At 40.9% G+C, this 20,059-nt stretch overlaps 1 protein-coding gene across 4 annotated transcripts in view; it reads right to left on the minus strand.

The window, feature by feature from the left end:
* scml2 (Scm polycomb group protein like 2) overlaps positions 1-18,950 on the minus strand; it is a 140,550-nt gene extending 121,600 nt beyond the window's left edge. For 2 of the 4 annotated variants that reach the window (XM_072260718.1, XM_072260719.1), the window contains exon 1: positions 18,870-18,950. The gene's annotated coding sequence lies outside the window, so the exon portion shown is untranslated. The remainder of the gene's footprint in view (positions 1-18,869) is intronic. The other 2 variants (XM_072260721.1, XM_072260722.1) reach the window with 2 other exon arrangements.
* Between the last annotated feature and the right edge of the window lie 1,109 nt (positions 18,951-20,059).

Consider the following 20,059-nt stretch of genomic DNA (forward strand, 5'->3'; position numbering starts at 1 on the left):
CTGGGAATACAGATCCATAGTTCCTTGAAGGTCGGGCCAAAGGGTAGATAGAGTGCTTTTAGCACATTGGTTTTCATAAATCACAGTATTAAGCACAGGAGTACAGATGATATGTTGAAACTGAATATGACGTTGGTGTGGCCAAATTTGGAGTATCATGTGCAGCTCTCATCACCTTCCTACAGGAAAGATAACAATAAAATTGAAAATTACAGAGAAACTTTACAAGGACATTACTGAGACTGTGTTAGAGGGAAAGGTGAATAGGTTAAGACATTTGCTCCATGAAGCAAAGGAGAATGAGGGGAGATTTGATGGGGTATTATAGGTAGAGTAAATACAAACAGGCTCCCCCCCCCCGCCTGCCCACTGAGGTTGGGCGAGGCTGGATCTAGAGGTCAAGTTTGTAAATGACATGAAGGTTGGTGGAGTTGTGGATAGTCTGAAGGGTCTTAGGTTGCAATGGGATATCAAAGGGATGCAGAGCTGGGTTGGGAAATGGCTGATGGAGTTCACCCCAAAAACTACGAAAATGGAACATGCTAGTTATACAGATTGATTCATTTGTCACATGTACATCGTACCATACAGTGAAATGCATTTTTTGTATTAACAAACCAACAGAATCCAAGGATGTGCTGGGTCAATCCACTGGTGTTACACACATTTTGGAACCACATAGCATGTCCACAATGTTCAGCAGAATAATTTAGACACAATAAGCTACAAAACAAGCCCCTTTCCTCCCGGCTACACACACCTCCAACCGCAGGACAGGCTTCTGACTTTGCCCATAGACTCTCAGACTTGTACACCCAGTGCTTCAGCCATTGGTTTTCAACTGCTGATTGACCTTCAGTATTGACCCCAGGACTAAATAATGACAGGATCCTGAACTCCAGGCCTTAAACTCATGTACCTAGGGGATCACTGGCCCTCGTGCCTTCTGCTCATACGACATCTGATCTGAGGAAGGACCCATCTGGATGGGCAACAGCCCTCTTCTTTGCTGGTCCTCATCCACAGTGCCTGCCAGCCCGACATCCACTGCTGTTATTCAACACACATCTGCTTCGCTAGACTTTGAACAGAGAGTGCAGAATGGAGCTATAGACTCTGACCTGACCTCCAACTCTTCCTCAACTCTGACCCTAAACTCTAACCTGGCCCCTAACTCCCTCTGTCCCTAAAGCCATCCCTACAAACTTAAAAAACAACTAAGTCTGAGCCACGACCTTGACAGCTCAGTGTCATCTTGATAAGTTTATGATATTACTATAACTGCTGCCCTTCAGTTGTGGTAATATCATAAACTTACTGCATTGGTTTCTGATCAAGATGATAATAGTCACAACTTTGACAGGTGCTATCAAACCTGGTGATTGTGTGGTCTAGATAACTAACAGCAGTGCATTTTGTATATGATAGACTAAATGCCTGAAGCAGAGGCACTTGCTTTAATATTGAAGGCACTGACTAAATTGCCTACAAGCAGATTGGCGTGCACGAATTGGTATGAAGCTTCTAAATGTCATTGGGAGCTGTACTCATCTAGCAAATGGAGAGTATTTCATTGCATTATTGACTTGTGTCTTTAGCTGATGAAAAGGTTATGCACCGTCAGTTGGCACATGATACTCCGCCTCTGACCTGCTTTATACCACAAAAGCTCTGTGGCTAGTCCAACTGAGCGTCTGGAGAATATCAGCTCTCAGATGTCCATGAAGTGGAAATTCACAATAGGTGGGTAGGTGGCTGGATTGCTTCTTGGTGGAGATTATCATTGCTTCGCAATATGTAGTTCCAGTGTTACTTGCCACTCATCAGGTCATACCCAAATGCTGTCTAAGTATCATTGTACATAAACACAGGATGCTTTACATGCTAAAGAGTTCAATAACACTCAATTCCATTCACAATCAGGAAGCATCCTCACATCTGATCTTATTATGCAAGAAAGATCATTGATGAAGCAACTGAAAATGGTTAAATTTAGGGCACCTAATTTGCATTGTTAAAGCCATGTTTGGAACTGGAAAGATGACCTTCAACAACCACAATAACTTCCTTTGTACATTAACTGAGATTAACCAGAGGATAGTTCCTAAATGCATACTGACCTCAAATGTATTAGAGGTGCTTGATGTTCCAGCAATGTTGCCTTGATGTTAAAGGCAGTTGCTCTCATCCCATGTTAGACTTTTAAATCCATGTTTGGATCAAGGCTGTGAAGAGCTCTGCAGCAAAATGATCATAGCAAAACCCAAAATGAGCACTGCTGAGCACATTATTGGTGACTGTGCCATCTGACATCATTCTCTATGACTCTTCAAATGACAACTGATGGAGAGTTGGCCAATTAGAGGTACTTATGTAGACTGGGTTTGCATTGTCTTTTGTGCAAAGGACAGATTTGCCCACATTACAAATCTAGCAGTGCACAGCCTAGAACTGAACTACAGGGAAGTTAACTCGGATGTACAAATCTTCTAAATTATAGTTGCCTCTCAGTGCCAGAGATCTTAGTTCAATCTTCTCACAGTATGCATACTCTATGTGCTATTTGGATTTATTGAGTGTTCCAGATTGCTCCCATATCTTATAGGAAAAGAGTAAGGTCGATAGGTTAAGTGGTCACTACAAATTGTGTATAGGTACAGAATGTGTATGAAACTGATAGTAATACAGGGAGAATAAAATTGTGCGTGTGCAAGAAAGCTTTAAGTGGATGTTTAATAGTTGTCACGCATACAGTCTATCTCCATCATTTTCTTTTTTTCCCTCACATTTTCCAAGATTGTAATTGAGTGCAAAATAAATAATACACCTTTATATCAAAATTGAAATCAAAAGAAAGTCCTCATAAACTATTTGATATGACCAATAAAAGCAAAGGCTGGTACCGCCAAGAAATCATGCATGAAACCATAAAATTATACTCATTTATAGCAACATCAATACTGATCTAAAGCAGAGCTTCCCCAATTATTCCAACTAATTTCAATTTAATAACTTTAGGTCAGCCATAGTTCATCTTTTCATAACAAGAGTTTTTTTTTGAAGTTTTTGCACTGAAGAAGTTCATTACTAGTTGATATATTTTTTACTGGTTGTATTCAAATTGCTCTTTTAAAAAAGGTAAAATCCCCATACATAAGGTGGCAGTCAAAAAAAAAATCATATCACAGGACAAGTCCAAGAATCTGGCAGAAGGTGCTACACTGGCTGTGGACTTTCTGTATTACTGGATCCAGGCATAAATAGTCGATTTCTAGAGAATCAGCATAGTGCAAGGTCTCTCTTAGTACAAGCGGCCAGGTGCGCTGACAAGAAAAATGTTGACAATGGTAAGCTCTATCCCCAGGCTGATTACCTGTGAAACCTGCATGTTCAATTCAATGATCGTGTCTCTGACATTCAGGTATTCAAATATCACTTAGAACTTATCAAAAGTTAAAATGATTAAAAAGAATTAAAAGTTAACAAAATCAGGCACGCACACACATTCTTAGAAAGAATGAAAGCTTTTAACTAAACTCCAACAAATACATTGCTTATCTCCAATCCAGCAATGTCTCATATTAGATTCAACTTGGTGTACAGTAGATTAAACAGGTGGACTCCTCTTCCTGAGAGCTGGGAAATTTGTAGAAGTTCCTATCATATATGATTTAATTGGAAACCCAAATGGACAGTTCACAGCACTACGGCCAATATGCTACTAAAGATTCACTGAGACTGCCAATTTACAGACCTATTCCCTAGCAAATCCAATGCAGATCTCTATGGAAGATTTCCTCCAACAAAATGAAATGAAAAGTAAATTTTGGTTAAGTATGTCTAAAAAATACACAATTAGAAACATTAAACTGAAAATTAAAATATCTTCTCCTCCCGTGAAAATAAAAGAAAACTGCTGATGCTAGAATTCTGAAACTAAAAATAAAATGCTGGAAAAACTCAGGCAAGTTGGGCAGCATCAAAGAAAAGAAAAAGTTGATCTTTTAGGTCTGCAATCCTTTATCAGAACTAGGATGCATGTAGGTTTTCAGTGAGAGGGAAAGTTAGGGTGGGATTTATGGAACAAAGGGAGCATCTGTGATTGGATGAATCAAAATGACCTAATGTAGACAATTCAAAACAGGTCCTCCAAGGTCCCAAGAATTGCACACTACCCAGACCACAAGTTTAAAATACAACCATGATAGAGGTCCCACATAGCACACGATGCCGATATTATCCTATAGGAACACAATGCCTATATTATCCTATAGGAACAATCTAGAGAATAAATTTTATTTTCAATTGTCATTCTTATAATAAATCTAATTGCAAGAAAAATTAGTTCGAGCCTATACCGGGCTAATAAATTTTTAAAAAAATTTTACTGTATACAGGTTTCCCCCGCCATCTGAAGGTAGAGTGCTCCTATGAAACGGTTCGTAAGCCGAAATATCGTAAAGTGAAGAAGCAATTACCATTTATTTATATGGGAAAATTTTGTGAGCATTCGCAGACCCAAAAATAACCTACCAAATCATGCCAAATAACACATAAAACCTAAAATAACAGTAACATATAGTAAAAGCAGGAATGATATGATAAATACACAGCCTATATAAAGTAGAAATACTTTTCCACAATCATTACTGAACTGTTCTCCGTAGCGAAAATCTCACGCAAGCGCTGTTGGCAAGAACACTCTCTCCAGTAACCTTTAAGCTATGAAGCTGCCAAATCACACCAAATAACATGTAAAAATACACAGCCAATATAAAGTAGAAATAATGTACAGTGTAGTATCACTTACAGAAATCAGGAAGATAGCTTGCCGAGCACACTGATGATGGTGCGTTAGACTGAGTCATCGCAGGTTGGAATGGTGCAGTGGCCCCCACCCTCCAGGCCGCCCAGCGATACATTGCCGCGAAGCATGCAGGAATGCAGCGGTAGCCGGGAGGCACACAGCACATCTTTAAGAAAAAAGCTGAAACAAACATACTAATTAATTAGCTGCCACCTGGCATGTAATTGTCAACCTAGATCAGTGCCGATTTCCGATTGCGTCGTCTCTGATCTGGGCCGACAATTACATGTTGGCGGCACCTAATTAATCAGCATGTTTATTTCAGATTTTTTCTTAAAGATGTGCTGTGTGCCTCCCGGCTACCGTTGCATTCTCCGTGAATTGGTATCTGTCCGTGTTCTGGGGGCTGGGGTGGTGGGACACTGGGATGTCATCGCATCATCGTCTGTTTCCATTAGAGCAGGCAGCTCATCTTCTTCTATCTCTGCCCGCCTCGATGTCGAAGGTCGAGGTTCGTCGTCTGCTGTGGCTGATGTGGAAGGCTTGCTTGACTGCTGGGCCTCGCGCATTTTTCTATCACACAGTTCTTTGTAAGGACTCAAACCATCTTGCAAATATCTCCTAAACCAACGTACCCTTTCAAAATTAAAGTCGTAGTTTATCACTACTCATTCGGTTTCCATTGTTATCCTTTTTTCTTCCAATTGCATCAGCTCTTCATCTGTCAGTTCTTGGTCATGGGATGCCAAAACATCTTCAACATCATGTTCGTCAGCTTCCACAAGCCAAACTCACGTTGTCCTTACTTTGTTCACCACAATCAAAACGCTTAATTATGTCTAGTTTTACGCTAAGTGTAACACCCTTACGAGCTCTTTCAGGCTTTTCCAATACCTTAGAACTCATCTTGCAAACTGCTGCTCACAGGCACGTGTTTAAGCAATGCCGGCGAGAATCTGGGAGAGAGCAGCTGTTGGGGCGCGCAGCGCGCTGCCTTTTATCGCACGCTGATTTTTTATCCACGCTGCTTTTTTTTCGTAACAGTGAAAACACCTTCTGAAAGTGAAAACAGGGTACTAATGTAGGTCTTCCGTAACAGTGAGGTTTCGTAAAGCGAACGTCCGAAAAGCGGGTGGCACCTGTACCAAGTTCTAAATAGGATACTGCTGCTGGCCCAGATGGCACATCTCTCAATAGAATTCACAAAATGGACATCACTATGTCAAATAGAATGTATTGGTGCATGATTCTTCCTAGTAGAGTAATGTTATAGTTGAGACCTGAACCATTGGGTCCAGGAATGAGAGTTTGAATCATGTCTTGGAAATGTTAATTGAAGTATCTAAATAAGTAAACATGTGATTTTAAAAAAGGTAAGTCATAGTGAAACTACCTGTCAAACTACTAGATTGTCATTAAAACCTATTAGTTTCAGTAATGTCCTCTGGCACAGAAATCTGATATACTTATCCAGTCTCGCCATAGGTAATTCCACATCCACCAATGTGGTTAACTCTTAGTGTCTCCTTAGTTCAGAAAGCATCCAGAGATGGACAATCAATACCAGCATTGCTGCTTATGTAGAAGGCTTTGTGGCCAAGTTTGCAGATGATACAAAGATTGGTGGAAGGGCAGGTAGTGTTGAGGAAACTGGTAGGATGCAGAAGGACTTAAGACGGATTAGGAGAATGGGCAAGAAAGTGGCAAATGAAATACAATGTTGGAAAATGCACGGTCATGCACTTTGGTAGTAGAAATAAATGTACAGACTATTTTCTGAACAGGGAGAAAATCCAAAAATCTGAGATGCAAAGGGACTTGGGAGTCCTTGTGCAGAACACCCTAAAGATTAACTTACAGCTTGAGTCGGTGGTGAGGAAGGCAATTGCAATGTTAGCATTCATTTCAAGAGGTCTAGTATACAAGAGCAAGGATGAGGCTTTGTAAGGCACTGGTGAGGCCTCACCCTGAGTATTGTGAACAACTTTGAGCCCCTCATCTTAGAAAAGATGTGCGGGCATTGGAAAGGGTCCAGAGGCGGGTTATCATACGAAGAACATTTGATGACTCTGGGTCTGCACCCACTGGAATTCAGAAGAATGAGGGCGGATCTCATTAAAACCTTTCGAATGTTGAAAGGCCTAGACAGTAGATGTGGTAAGGATTTTCCCCATGGTGGGAGAGTCTAGGACAAGAAGGCACAGCCTCAGAATAGAGTGGCGCTCTTTCAAAACAGAGAAGCAGAGAAATTTCTTTAGCCAAAGTGTGGTGAATTTGTTGCCACATGCACCTGTGGAGGCCAGGTCATTGTGTGTATTTAAGGCAGAGATTGATAGATTTTTGACAAGACATGGCATCAAAGGTTACGGGGATAAGGCTGGGAACTGGCGTTGAGGGGGAGGAAAAAAGGATCAGCCATGATTGAATGGCAGAGCAGATGCGATGGGCCAGATGGCCTAATTCTGCTCCTCTGTCTTATGGTTTTGTATTCTTAGTGAGCTTAATGTGGCAAAATTCCAACTAGTATCAACAATAGCCACCTGCAGCCCAGCAGACAACCAGCAAGTCCATCTCACCGATCTCCCAAATGCTCATTGACGTGTATGGGCAGACACAAGTTGGTGGTCATAAATTGGGAAGGAGCTGTAATAAGTTATCGACAGGGAGGTGGTTAGACTTGCCCAGCAGATTAGACCTATGCAGAACTGGAGTCAGAGCTAAGCAGCACAGAAACAGGCCCTTCTGCCCAACTCACTCATTCCTAACCAGACTGTGTACATTCACATCCAAATTGTCTATATAAATGACAAACAGTGGACCTAGCGCCGATCCCTGCAGTACACCACTAATCGCAAGCCTCAAGTCTGACAAACAACCCCCACCATCGCTGCAGTAATACAAACAAAATGGTCGAGGAACTCAGCAGGTCAGGCAACATTTATGGAGAGGAATAAAGAAACAACTTTTCAGTCCTAGACCCTTTATCCACCATTGCTGCCTTTCTCCTACCATTAAGCCAATTTTGTATCCAATTGGCTAACTTACCCTGGATCCCTTGAGATTTAACTTTCCGGACTAATCTAGCATGTGACACCTTGTCAAAATTCTTGCTGAAATCCATGTAGACAACTTGACTCCCTCATCTATCTTCTAGGTCACCTCTTCAAAAAAAATCTCAAATTCAAACATTAAAAAAACAAAAAAGAAAAAGCTGGTAAAATCTAAGCAAGTCAGGCAATTACTAGGCTTAATTCCCATTCACATCAATTGGGGGTTCAGATCCTGCATCAGTCTGTTCTATCACGGGATGTGAAAGGTGACTTCCTGACGTGAATGCTCAAGAATCTGAGCAAACTGGAACTCTACTGTTGTAAATCAGCTGTCATTCAGCAAATCTGAGTCTTCTACATAATAACAAGCATACGAAGCCCTAAACTTGCTACTTCTTAACTGGCTATATAACAGTGGTTCAATTTGGAAACACAGGCATTTACCAGAAGAGTTAACTGAAACTTACAATGTCATTAATGAATTTGCCAAGCCATTTCTGTAAAGTGGTCTGAAACACATGATATGACAGATTCAAATAAGAAGTTTTGAAATAGACATTCATAAATTTTGGAAGGTACAAATATGTTCAAGGATTTGCACAATAGAAGAGAGTTTGGAAATGGAAGTATTGTGTAACACATGCAATATGCTTGTGTACAGTTCAGAACTAGAACTACAGCAACTTTCCTCAAAACAACTAATCATGACAAATAATGTTCAAAAAGCAGATTCTGAAGATATCATAAAACAGAGGAAATGTACCAGTTCAAGAAAATCTGTAGTTTAATAGTCAATTCTATTTTGAAAATCATCTGTGCCTTTGTGTGCAACCTCTGATACAGTTGTTGCAAATGGAACCAGAGGACTAAAGTGGCAAAACTTTGCTGACCTTTACTCTCTCTGGTTCAATCAGACAAGTTTTCCAATTTATCTTGTCGATTTAAATACTCTCCTAAATAGTCAGTCTTTGGAGAGTACAGCTGTTACTGTGTATCACCTTGTTGTCTCTATTAAGATCTATAATATTCATCTCACTTACTGCTTCAGGTATTCCTCAGTTTACAATGTTCCTCGATGAAAACTTACTATATAAAGCCAGTAACCTGTCCTCTATTTGTAAAGCCTTTCTTGCTATCTAAAAAAAGAATCTCAACCTTAACTTGTGCAGTACTTCCTCTCACAGTTTCGATTCTGCTGGTATCATAATGCTTTGTTTATTTCTGGGATTCATCAGATATTATTCTATGCATCAAGATGACTTCAAAGTGCACCTACAGTTCCACGGATTGCATTTCCTCGAAGAAACCACAGCAACCTCCATTACAAATACTAAACTGAATGCAACTGATAGACGTGTAAAAGGTGAGCATCAGCTCTTGTTTAAATCTTCTAGCTTTGTTAGATTGTCAAAAAAAAGAGAAAGTAAAAATGCCTACGTTAATCTAGGAAGTGCAGGTTTTTCCCAACTATGAAGGGTAAAGAAGAATAGGAAGTTGTTTCCAGCTTGAGTGAGTTTAAAAGATCAGAATGACAAATGCCTGAATTAATAATGATCCAAGATAGAAAAATTTGAAAGAACACAAGGAGGATGATGGATCTCCCAGAAGTGTGAGCATATTCAAAGCTATACATGACTGCTTTCAAGAACTTTCCTTTTGCAGCATATCTTTTCCAAAGGAAATAAAATGAAGTTGCACTTTAGGGTGGCTACTTTCCAAACATGTGCATAATATACATAATAGAGCCCTTTTGGAAGATGCCCTCACATACATTCATCACAAGCAATGGAAAAACTGCTCCAAGCTTCAAGACAGTCAAAGATCATCTTTATCTTCTCCTTAGAAGCAACATCAAGAGTGCCTTTAAACTTAATCTTCTTAGTCCACAATTCAGAGAATCCAGGAATCCACATTATTCAAATGCCAATCTCCAAGGGATGTGACAATCCAACAAAAAAGACAGTTTGATAGCACTGCTTCATGACATGAGAAAAGAAGCTAGCAGCCGTTTTCCACCAACACCTTTTTTAAGGTTTGTACATCAGCAATTCAGCCACACAGAAAATCCCTGCCATCAACAATGCAAACTTCAAGCTATGTGACAATTGTACCTCTATGGAAAGTTACCACCACCTTTAAAATTGAAGAGACAAATTAGAAGCTGGAGTACACTAATTCAGTACCAAGTTCCCGCCGACATTCAATAAGATCATGTCTCATCTGATCTGATTGCAACCACAACACCGCACCTATCACCAAGCAGAAACTTTGCATTTTTCAGGTAGCTACTCATATCTGCCTTTCCACTTATACATATTCAAGGACACTACTTCCACTGCACTCTGAGTAAGAATGGTAGTGTAGTTGTTAGCACCACACTTTACAGTACCTGCGACCTGGGTTCAATTCCTATAAGGAGTTTATATGTTCACCCTGTGATGGCATTGGTTTCTTCTGGGTGTTCCAATTTCCTCCTACAGTCCAACTACATACCGGTTGATAAGTTAATTGGCTGTTGTAAATTATCCTGTGATAGGCTAGGATTAAATTGGGGGATTGCTGTACAGCAGGGCTCGAAGGGCCGATTCCGCACTGTATTTCAATAAATACATAAATTCCAAGCAATTTCACCTCATATGCTCCATCTTTCTCAACTTCTGACCCAACCACCACTGCAGTTCCTCACCTCCCTCCCCCAATTCCCCCAACCTGCTCTGCACCTAAGAAAAGATGTGCTAAATTGGAGAGGGTCCAGAGGAGGTTTACATAAATTATCCTGGAATGAGGAGCATTTGATGGCTCTGGGCATGTACTCCCTAGAGTTTAGAAGAATGAGGGAGGATCACATTGAAACCTACTGAATATTGGAAGTCCTAGATAGATTGAATATGGAGAGTAAAACATAGAAAATAGGTGGAGTAGGCCATTCGGCCCTTCGAGCCTGCACCGCCATTCAGTATGATCATGGCTGATCATCCAACTCAGAACCCTGCACCAGCCTTCCCTCCATACCCCCTGATCCCTTTAGCCACAAGGGCCATATCTAACTCCCTCTTAAATATAGCCAATGAACTGGCCTCAACTGTTTCCTGTGGCAGAGAATTCCACAGATTCACCACTCTCTGTGTGAAGAAGTTTTTCCTAATCTCGGTCCTAAAAGGCTTCCCCTTTATCCTCAAACTGTTTCCAATAGTAGGAAAATCTAGCACCAGAGGGCACAGCCTCAGAAAGTATGTTCCTTCAGAACAGAGGTGAGGAGGAATTTCTATTTGAGATGGTGGTGAATCCATGGAATTCACTGCCACAGAAGACTGTGCAGGCCAGGCCAGGCCATTAGATATATTTAAAGCAAAGGTTGATAGGTTCTTGTTAGTAAGGACAGACGTTACAAAGGCAATAGGGTTGAGGAGAAAAATAAAGCAGCCATGATCAAATGGAGCTGAATTGATGGACTGAATGGCTTAATTCTGCTTCTGTGTTTTATGTCTATGATCTTATCTTTCCTAATGATCACAGACAAACCCAATTTAGACCATCCAGTTTAATTCCCTCAGAATAATTCCCATCAACTCCACCCTTATTCTCCTACCACTCATTTACACTGGGATAAAGCCTAGTATATACTTGCGCGTCAACGTGTCGCCCTAAGGTCTGCGTTGCCCCAAACCCTACGCAAAGCCAACGCGGAACCCTACACGAGAGCCTGCATTGCTGCGACGCGCACTTCTCCCAAAATGTAACCGCGTATCGCGGTAACACAGAACACAACAGCTGTGATTGGTCCACTTGGTAGCATCGCATTTCATCCTACGCTGCAATAGGTTCCCATTGGGTGACTGAAGGGCAGGGAAGGAACTCTGGCTGCCATGCTTTCCATAAAGCTTTACAGACCTCTGAAATTATGGAGGACACATTTCGCTTTTACGAAAAAAGATGCTCGCGTCTTGTTTACCCCGAGAAAGACTACCATGACGCCTTGCGCGGGCAGGTGAGTGCACATGCGTGATGTGCGCGAATTGCAGAGCGACACAGACAAACCAACACACAAGTATAAATGTTCACAACGCGCGTAGGCCACTTGAGTTAGGTTAACCACTAGGTTACAGTGTCCAGTTACGCAGAAGTATAAACCCGGCTTTACTGTGACTGGAGCCAATTAACATGCCAAGCAGCACGTGTTTATGATGTGGGAAGAAATCTGAGCAACTGATGGAGCCATAGATTAGAGGGAGATCATGAAGACTCTACAAAGAATAGAACCCAAGGTCAGAATCAAACAAGGTTACTGCAGTTTTAAAGCAACAGCAGTTCCAATTATGCCACTGTGCCCCCATCTTCAGCTTTAAAATGTTCAGCCCTCAGTTTGAGACAAAAACTCTCTCAACCAAAAGAGGATGCTCCATTCTATCAAGAACTCAGGCTAAATGTTTACTGCATATTGTTTTTATCTTAATTGAAGATTCAATTGTTAATGACATTTCATATCAAAATTACTTAAAATATCTGAGTAATACTTCTGACAGATCTTGAGCTCTGAATTGTAAGAGAAATTTCTTCAAAGGGTGGTAAACCTTGAGAACTATGGAAGCCAAATTATTGTGCTCATTCAAAATCAGATCTATAGATTTTTGTATATCAAGGAACTCAAAGGTCATGGCAAAGTCTTTAAACGCAGCAGAGATAGAAAGCCAGCCACGACTCAAGGAATGACAGAGCAGGCTCAAAAGGTCCAGTGGTCTATCCCTGCTATTTATTTATATAGCGATGAAGCTGGGTGGAACGGCATCATGATTCTTAGCTCCTTCCTTAGCAAGCTGATAGTTTTACTAAGCTTCACTTAGAATATCATTAACTTGATCTTTCTTGGCAAGACTCCCTATGGTGACTATATCTGTCCTGAGTTAAAAACTTTGCATTTACCAATTATAACCATCCCTACCTTTGTTTCCAATGGACCGTGTTTTATTGCTGTGTTGCCATTGCCTCTTTGATACCATGAAACACATGCCAAGCATTCTGTGTCAGAGGACAATGGGATACTCTGGAAAAAGTGGTATTTCTTGGCATCTGAATCCAAAATGCAAAAACAGCTGCAAACCGACTGGTTCACTGCCTAGATGTTTTTAGACTGCTTCAAAAAGTTCTTAATGCATTCAGTCTCTTAAGAATAATGTCTCCTCTGAAGTTGATGAGGGCAGATTGCTTGGCTTCAAAAAAAAAAGGACCATAACAATGAATATTTGTCTCTAATCAGCAACAGTTTTTGATTTTCTGCTGCATGACTTAGAAGTTCAATATTTTACAATGTGCAAGTTGACAAATTAATTTTGAATTTGATTTAGCATTCAGAATGGGAATAATGAAAAGCACTCATCAACAGAATCCAAGAATGCTAAGATTCTTATCAGAAGAGAGACTGATTGACATTGAAATGGGGACAGCTTTTCTCCTTCAAATAGAAAAGCTTCAGGGAGACATCCTGTTTGTATAGACATGTTTTCTGAGTCAATGACAGTATTGTGATGGCTGTGTTAAGAATACTGTTAAGAGAGACATCTACTTTTGTCCAGATATGGCATTCATTTATGTTTTGCCTTCAATATCTCTTGAACATCTATTACTTAATCTGTTTTAAAAAGGTACAAACTACTCATGACAACAATATGCGTTCCTTGATGTGACATCAGAAGCAAATGGGCCTGCCTCTTTCTGCACCTTCATATTTCTACACAGTTCTCACTCTTTGTTGAAGTATTCTGTCTTTGGGATTTCATTGATGGTGGAATCAAGCTCAATTAAATATTTTATCTATGGGACAATACTGGAATTACGGACAATCAAGAGTTTTTTTTACTGTGGGTTCCATCATTTAACAGTGAATTCCTTGCTGTGAAGCGTACACATTACTCACACATTTCTTCTGAATTCTTCCCCTACCAGGTGAAAATATTAAATTACTTCTTACAATACTTTCAAAGCCTTACATCTTGTAAGCAGGCTATGTCAGTGTTCAGTCCAATTTCCATGTCAGTTACAACATTCTTGCAGGTGACAGTCAACTACCTTTAAATTCCTTAATATCCAAAAATCTAGGTTTACTTTTGAATGAGCATAATAATTTGTCTTCAACAATTCCAAAGTTTACCACCCCCTCAACGAAGAAGTTTCTCTTGCAATTCAAAGTTCAAGATCTGTCAAAACAACGATTATTCAAAGTTACTTCAACAAATATTACCATTTACTAGAAACATAGAAAACCTACAACATAATACAGGCCCTTCAGCCTGCAAAGCTGTGCCAAACATGTCCTTATCTGAGAAATTACCTAGGGTTACCCATAGCCCTCTATTTTTCTGAGCTCCATATGAAAAGACTCTATCGTATCCTCCTCCACCACCGTTGCCGGCGTCCCATTCCACTCACTCACCACTCCCTGCATAACAAAAAACTTACCCCTGATATCTCCTCTGTACCTACTTCCAAGCAGCCTCTTGTGCTAGCCACTTCAGCCCTGGAAAAAAGCCTCTGACTATCCACACGATCAATGCCTCTCATCATCTTATACAGCTCTATCAGGTCACCTCTCATCCTCTGTCACTCCAAGGAGAAAAGGCTGAGTTCACTCAACCTATTCTCATAAGGCATGCTCCCCAATCCAGGCAACATCCTTGTAATTCTCCTCTGCACCCTTTCTATGATTTCCACATCCTTCCTATAGTGAGGTGACCAGAACTGAGCACAGTACTCCCAAGTGGCGACCAGGGTCCTATATAGCTGCAACATTACCTCTTGGCTCCTAAACTCAATCCTATGATTGATGAAGGCCAACGCACTGTATGCTTTCTTAACCACAGAGTCAACCTGCACAGCAGCCTTGAGTGTCCTATGGACTCGCAGCCCAAAGATCCCTCTGATCCTCCACACTGCCAAGAGTCTTACCATTAATACTATGTTCTGTCATCATAACTGACGTACCAAAATGTCATTCACAATTTAAACTTAAGGTGACATGTCAGTCCTCTGCATGTGTTTCTAACATTCGAGCTTGACAATCAAAGAGCTGGCATCTTTTCTTTACATTTAATCTACTTGTAGAATTAAAACTCTTAACTCTAAGCAGCAATTAAAGCGGGTGAACCATAGTGGATCAGCACCTCCCAAGTCAACAGCTTTCTATCTTTAAGTAGAATGCAATGGTTCCTCCAAATACCAGTCAGTCTGTCAGATCAAACCTGAATACAACATCTGGAGACCCTGGCTGACCCCTCAACCTCCATGATTAGGTTAAAAAAGAGCAATTAGGTAACATGCCACATGCACAAAAAGTCATTTATTTTTCATGCCACAAGTTTAAAACATTAGCTTTATGATCAAGATGTATTTACAACAAATCCCTCGACATAACTCTTTGCTTTGATATGTTATATAAGAATACATTCATTAATGCTAGGTAGAGCAATGAAAATGCTCATAATTACTCCAATGAATAGCTTATTTTATCCCAGAAAGTAGAAAAAAAATTCTCATTACCATCACCTACAAAACACAAGGATAGTCTTTTACAGGTATCAAAATTAGAATCAAATAGAATTAACTTTCCATCCAGATAATAATGAAAACGTATAGAATGTTTTGAACATCAGTGTCACACATTTGTACATCACTCAGACATTCCTTTGAAACATCACATCCTAAAACATGTTGAAACATTTGCTGTAATATCCAACATCAAAATAAAATATTCCCAATTGCTACTTGAGAAAAATACATTTCTCCTTGAAACAAGATTTCCAAAGACAATTGATAAAAGACGATAAGAGAGTGAATTGGGGAAATAATACAAAAATGAGTAAAGCTTTTGTAAAGGATAAAAAACTGGAGGATTAAATGTCATTTTGAAGTCAGAAGACCTATTGGTTGGGCTGCAACTCTTCACACCACGTATCAATGACACAGATAAAGAGAGCATACACAATACAAAGTTCACTGATATTGGGTACATAGGGAAAATAAACTGAGAATACAAATGAACTGTTGAGGAATATTGGCAGATGCAATGAATAAGCAAGAAAGTGGCGTGGGGGGAATATTGTCTGGGGGGGATTATTTATTCACTTGCGTAGAAAGAATGCAGAACAATTCCCTTTAATTGATGGTTTCACAGTTTGTGGGGCCTGGGTTTAATCCAGACATAAAATGCAGCCAATGTGGAATGTACACATTCTTCTAACCTCAGTATGGGATCCAAAACATGCGCTGATAGGTTTAGTGGTTACTGTAAACTACTCATTACTGTAGGTCAAATGGCTACAAGAACCTGTAAGGGTATAGATGAGCAACACACATAAAAGTTGCTGGTGAACACAGCAGGCCAGGCAGCATCTCTAGGAAGAGGTACAGTTGATGTTATGGGCCGAGACCCTTCGTCAGGGTATAGATGAGATGTGAGAGGAATTAAGTTGCGGAGGAAGTGAGTAACTATGTTGAAATGGCTCAAGTGGAAATGGGCTTGAGCCCCATGAGCTGAACAATCAAAGTAAATAATAAGAACTTAAACAGCAATTTTGTTGGGAGTGTCTAAAACTTCGAAGCAAAGCACAGCTCAGGCAGCCTTTCAGCCAAAATGATACCCTCCGCTGGTTGGGGTCGACCATGGATGTTGCTTCCTGCAAGCCAGTCAAGTATGCAAGCCAGGGCAGTATAACATTAGTTGCTCGTGCAGCAGACTCCCCCTGTCCACTCAGCTGATGAATCCAAAGGAATGGCAGATATCGATATAGTTTGGTGCCAGTGGCATTGCAGGAGTTGCCAGTCAGCATTGAACTCAATGTAGGTCTGTCTTCGGGACTCAAGCACTCGATTTCTCCCTCTGGCTTTACTACCGAAGCCTTCCCCATGAGCAGGCATAGCTGCAAAGCAGCGTAGGGTTGAGGTTAAGAGTTTTCCTTCTCCTAGATGAGCTACCAACAATGATTAATGAACCCCATCTGCCCAAAGCAACTAGTTTTAAGATGTCAATAACCCACATTTGCTTCTCATCCTGTCAATAGAAACTGTTCTGCCGGACTAACTAAGCCACACATGAAGGACAGCAGCTGGACTTGTTTGACAGAGGCTATCTGAGATACACACTATTGGGAGCATTTAATAGGTAGTGGGAGCTTATCCCCACCCGCCCTGCTACAACAACATTAAGGAACCTTTTAGTCAATTAAGTATACTAACCTATCTCAATTTAGCATTAACATTTCTTTACCTTCCAGATCTATGACGACTTTTCCACCCCTGGAAACAGTCCTGATTGAAGTACTGCAGTAAACCATCATCCCTCAACTTTCCTAATCTATCTCCATCACCATTAAAACAGCTGAATGAAAACAAAGATGAGAACATCTCCAAGCAACACACACAAAACACTGGAGGAACTCAGTAGGCCAGACAGCATCTGGAGAAAAGAATGAACAGTCGACATTTCGGGCTGAGATCCTTCAGATGAAGGGTCTCGGCCCAAAACGTCGACTGTTAACTCTTTTCCATTGATGCTGCCTGGTTAGCTGAATTAAAACAGGTTCTCCATTTTCATCTGTTTAGCCATTACTAAACACCAGCCTCTTCTCCATCTCCTACACCACTATCTCTGAAGTACTAAAAGTTTATATCCTTGTCACCCTGTTTTCTATCCTTCAAGCATATAATTAACAACATGGAAGAGTTGGGCTGAAAGGCCTGATTCTGTGCTGTATTGTTCTACAACATACCAAATGCAACCACTGCAAATATTTATTTCCATCTTGACAGCATCACCAAATCCCAGGGCTGTTCAAACCTCATCTTTACTGATGCAGGATAAATATTCCCACAGGGACGTCCATTTAGAATGGAGATGAGGAGGAGTTTCTTTAGCTAGAATGGTGGAATTCAGTGGAATTCACTGTCACAAACAGCTGTCGAGGCCAAATCATCGGGTGCATTTAAAGTGGAAGCTGATAGGATCTTGATTTGTCAAGACCAAAGGTAATGGGAAATGGGGTTGAAAGGGATAATATATCAGCCATGATGGAATGGCGGGCCACATCGATGGGCCGAATGGCCGAATTCTGCTCCTTGGTCCTATGAATATTCTCAACAGTTCACAGTAAAACGGATTAATGTAACATGATTCAAAGCACTGCAAAGTAAAAGTTCGTTCAATTTCGGGCCATGAACATTTGTCTGGGAAATTTGTATTGTTTTTTTAAAAAAAAACATACCATTTTGTTAAACGGACATATAACACCACCACGCCTATAAATCGGCTGCCATGGCAGCAAGAAAAAGCTGCGAAAGGTCACATCAAAAGGCCATTTTTCCACAGCCAAAAACGTACACATTCGCGAATCACACACCTGTAGCTCAAGAGAGAGTAAGAAAGTTGCAAAACTTTCAAGCTTCTGCCCACGGTGCGTGCATAAAGAAGAGCAACATTTTGTAAAGTGGAAAAGACGGCGACAGAGAACTGAGCGATGTTTCTGGTGGGAGGGTTATGAGGAAAGCAAACCAACTACAGTGAGACAAGGGAGCAACTGGCACCTTGGAACAGCAAATGAGTGCACAATCCTCACGCCAATGCCCACTAGGGCAGCCCCTCGATTTGCACCCAGCAACCGCAGACTCTGCGTTGCTGAGTGTAACCCAGGCTGCAAACTGCTGCGAGACTTGAACGAGCCGACAGGTGAGCCGAGGGCGCGAGGTCGCGCACAACCCCCCCCCCTCCCCGCGAGGAGGGGCGCGAGTCTGAGGCTCGGGCTGGCGCCGCGCTGTTCCGCTCCCGACTGGGCACGAGCCGCAGCATCGGTTCGAGCTCGCGATCTGAAGTCGGGACATGAGGCTCTCCTGCACGCAGCCGGTCAGCAAACTGGCCGTCCGGACCAGCTACACCTTACCTCACCCACCCCCCCAACTCCTTCCCACTGCACACCTGCCCACGGGACCAACGGCCAACAGAGCTGATCGCGAGTTAAAAGATCACTCACCCACAGCGTAAAAACGCTGAGAGACGATGAGCTCCACAGTCGCACCTTCTACTGAGCCGCCATATTCCGCTGCGTAACCGCGACGTCAGGGTCATCGCATCCACGCACTCGCTCACGCAGCTGGGCGGCTCACGGTGAAAGTGCACGTGCTGCGAAGATACAGCGCGTTCCCAGACCAACAATTTGCCGTCGGCGCTGAGAGGCGGTATGTCCCCTCAGATAGATTTCTATTGTTTTGATCGCAATTAACTATCTTTTTCACCGTTATGTTAGTACTATGATTGATGTAGAACATAGGGAAGCGCGTTTTGAATAAGTGAAATTAGATTATGTCCAGTCAATTAACAAAAACAACTCATTTGAATCAAGTATTTCATCTGTTTAAAAATAATTTATTTGAAACAATTTTGTGCCAGTTTTAAACTCTATTTTAACTTATTTAGAGATACAGCACGTCATTCTTTCAGAAATGAAATGTAAATTACCGGGAATAACTAAGGCGGCGTCTGTATAAAGGAGGGTCACTCAGGAAGTTTTGAAAAGAGAAACATTTCAGGTCTGGGACCCTTCATTAAAACTCTCTGAATAGATCAATCTCCTGCTCTCAGATCCAGAATCTGCATTTTCCTTCTCTTAAAAAAAATCTGCAGTTGTACCCTTTACCCATCTAGAAGTAATCTTTTTTGATTTAGCTTCATTCACATTGCACATTTTCATAACGACTGTAAATTTTTAGCTATACATCATGAAAGCATGAAAGGGCTTTTTTTTAAGTTAACGAATGGACTTAAGTTTTGAAAATTCACACAAAATTGTGTTTGACTTCAGTCCTCTGCAGATTCAGAAATTTAAAAATCCATTCTGAACAGCTTTTCTTTCTGACAAAATAATTTTGTATTAAGGGAATAGCTTTTAAAACATGTTAAATGTTTGCTAATGAATACTATAACAATTCAAATAATTGTTATAAATACAATAACCGGAATGTAATACACCAGCATTTAACATGAGTGTAAATAAAAAATGTCCCTAAACCTCATTAAAAAAAAATGCTTGGTCAAAATTATGAATCTTAATGAGAGTGCCTTAAAATAGGAAATTTAGGTTGGCAAAGCGGAAAGGTGTAGAGAGAAAAAAACTAGGTATCAGGCCTTTGGTAAATAAAGGCAAGGCTACCACTGATTTAAGTT

Source organism: Mobula birostris, chromosome 6 (assembly GCF_030028105.1).
Source record: "Mobula birostris isolate sMobBir1 chromosome 6, sMobBir1.hap1, whole genome shotgun sequence".
NCBI classification, from domain to species: domain Eukaryota; kingdom Metazoa; phylum Chordata; class Chondrichthyes; order Myliobatiformes; family Myliobatidae; genus Mobula; species Mobula birostris.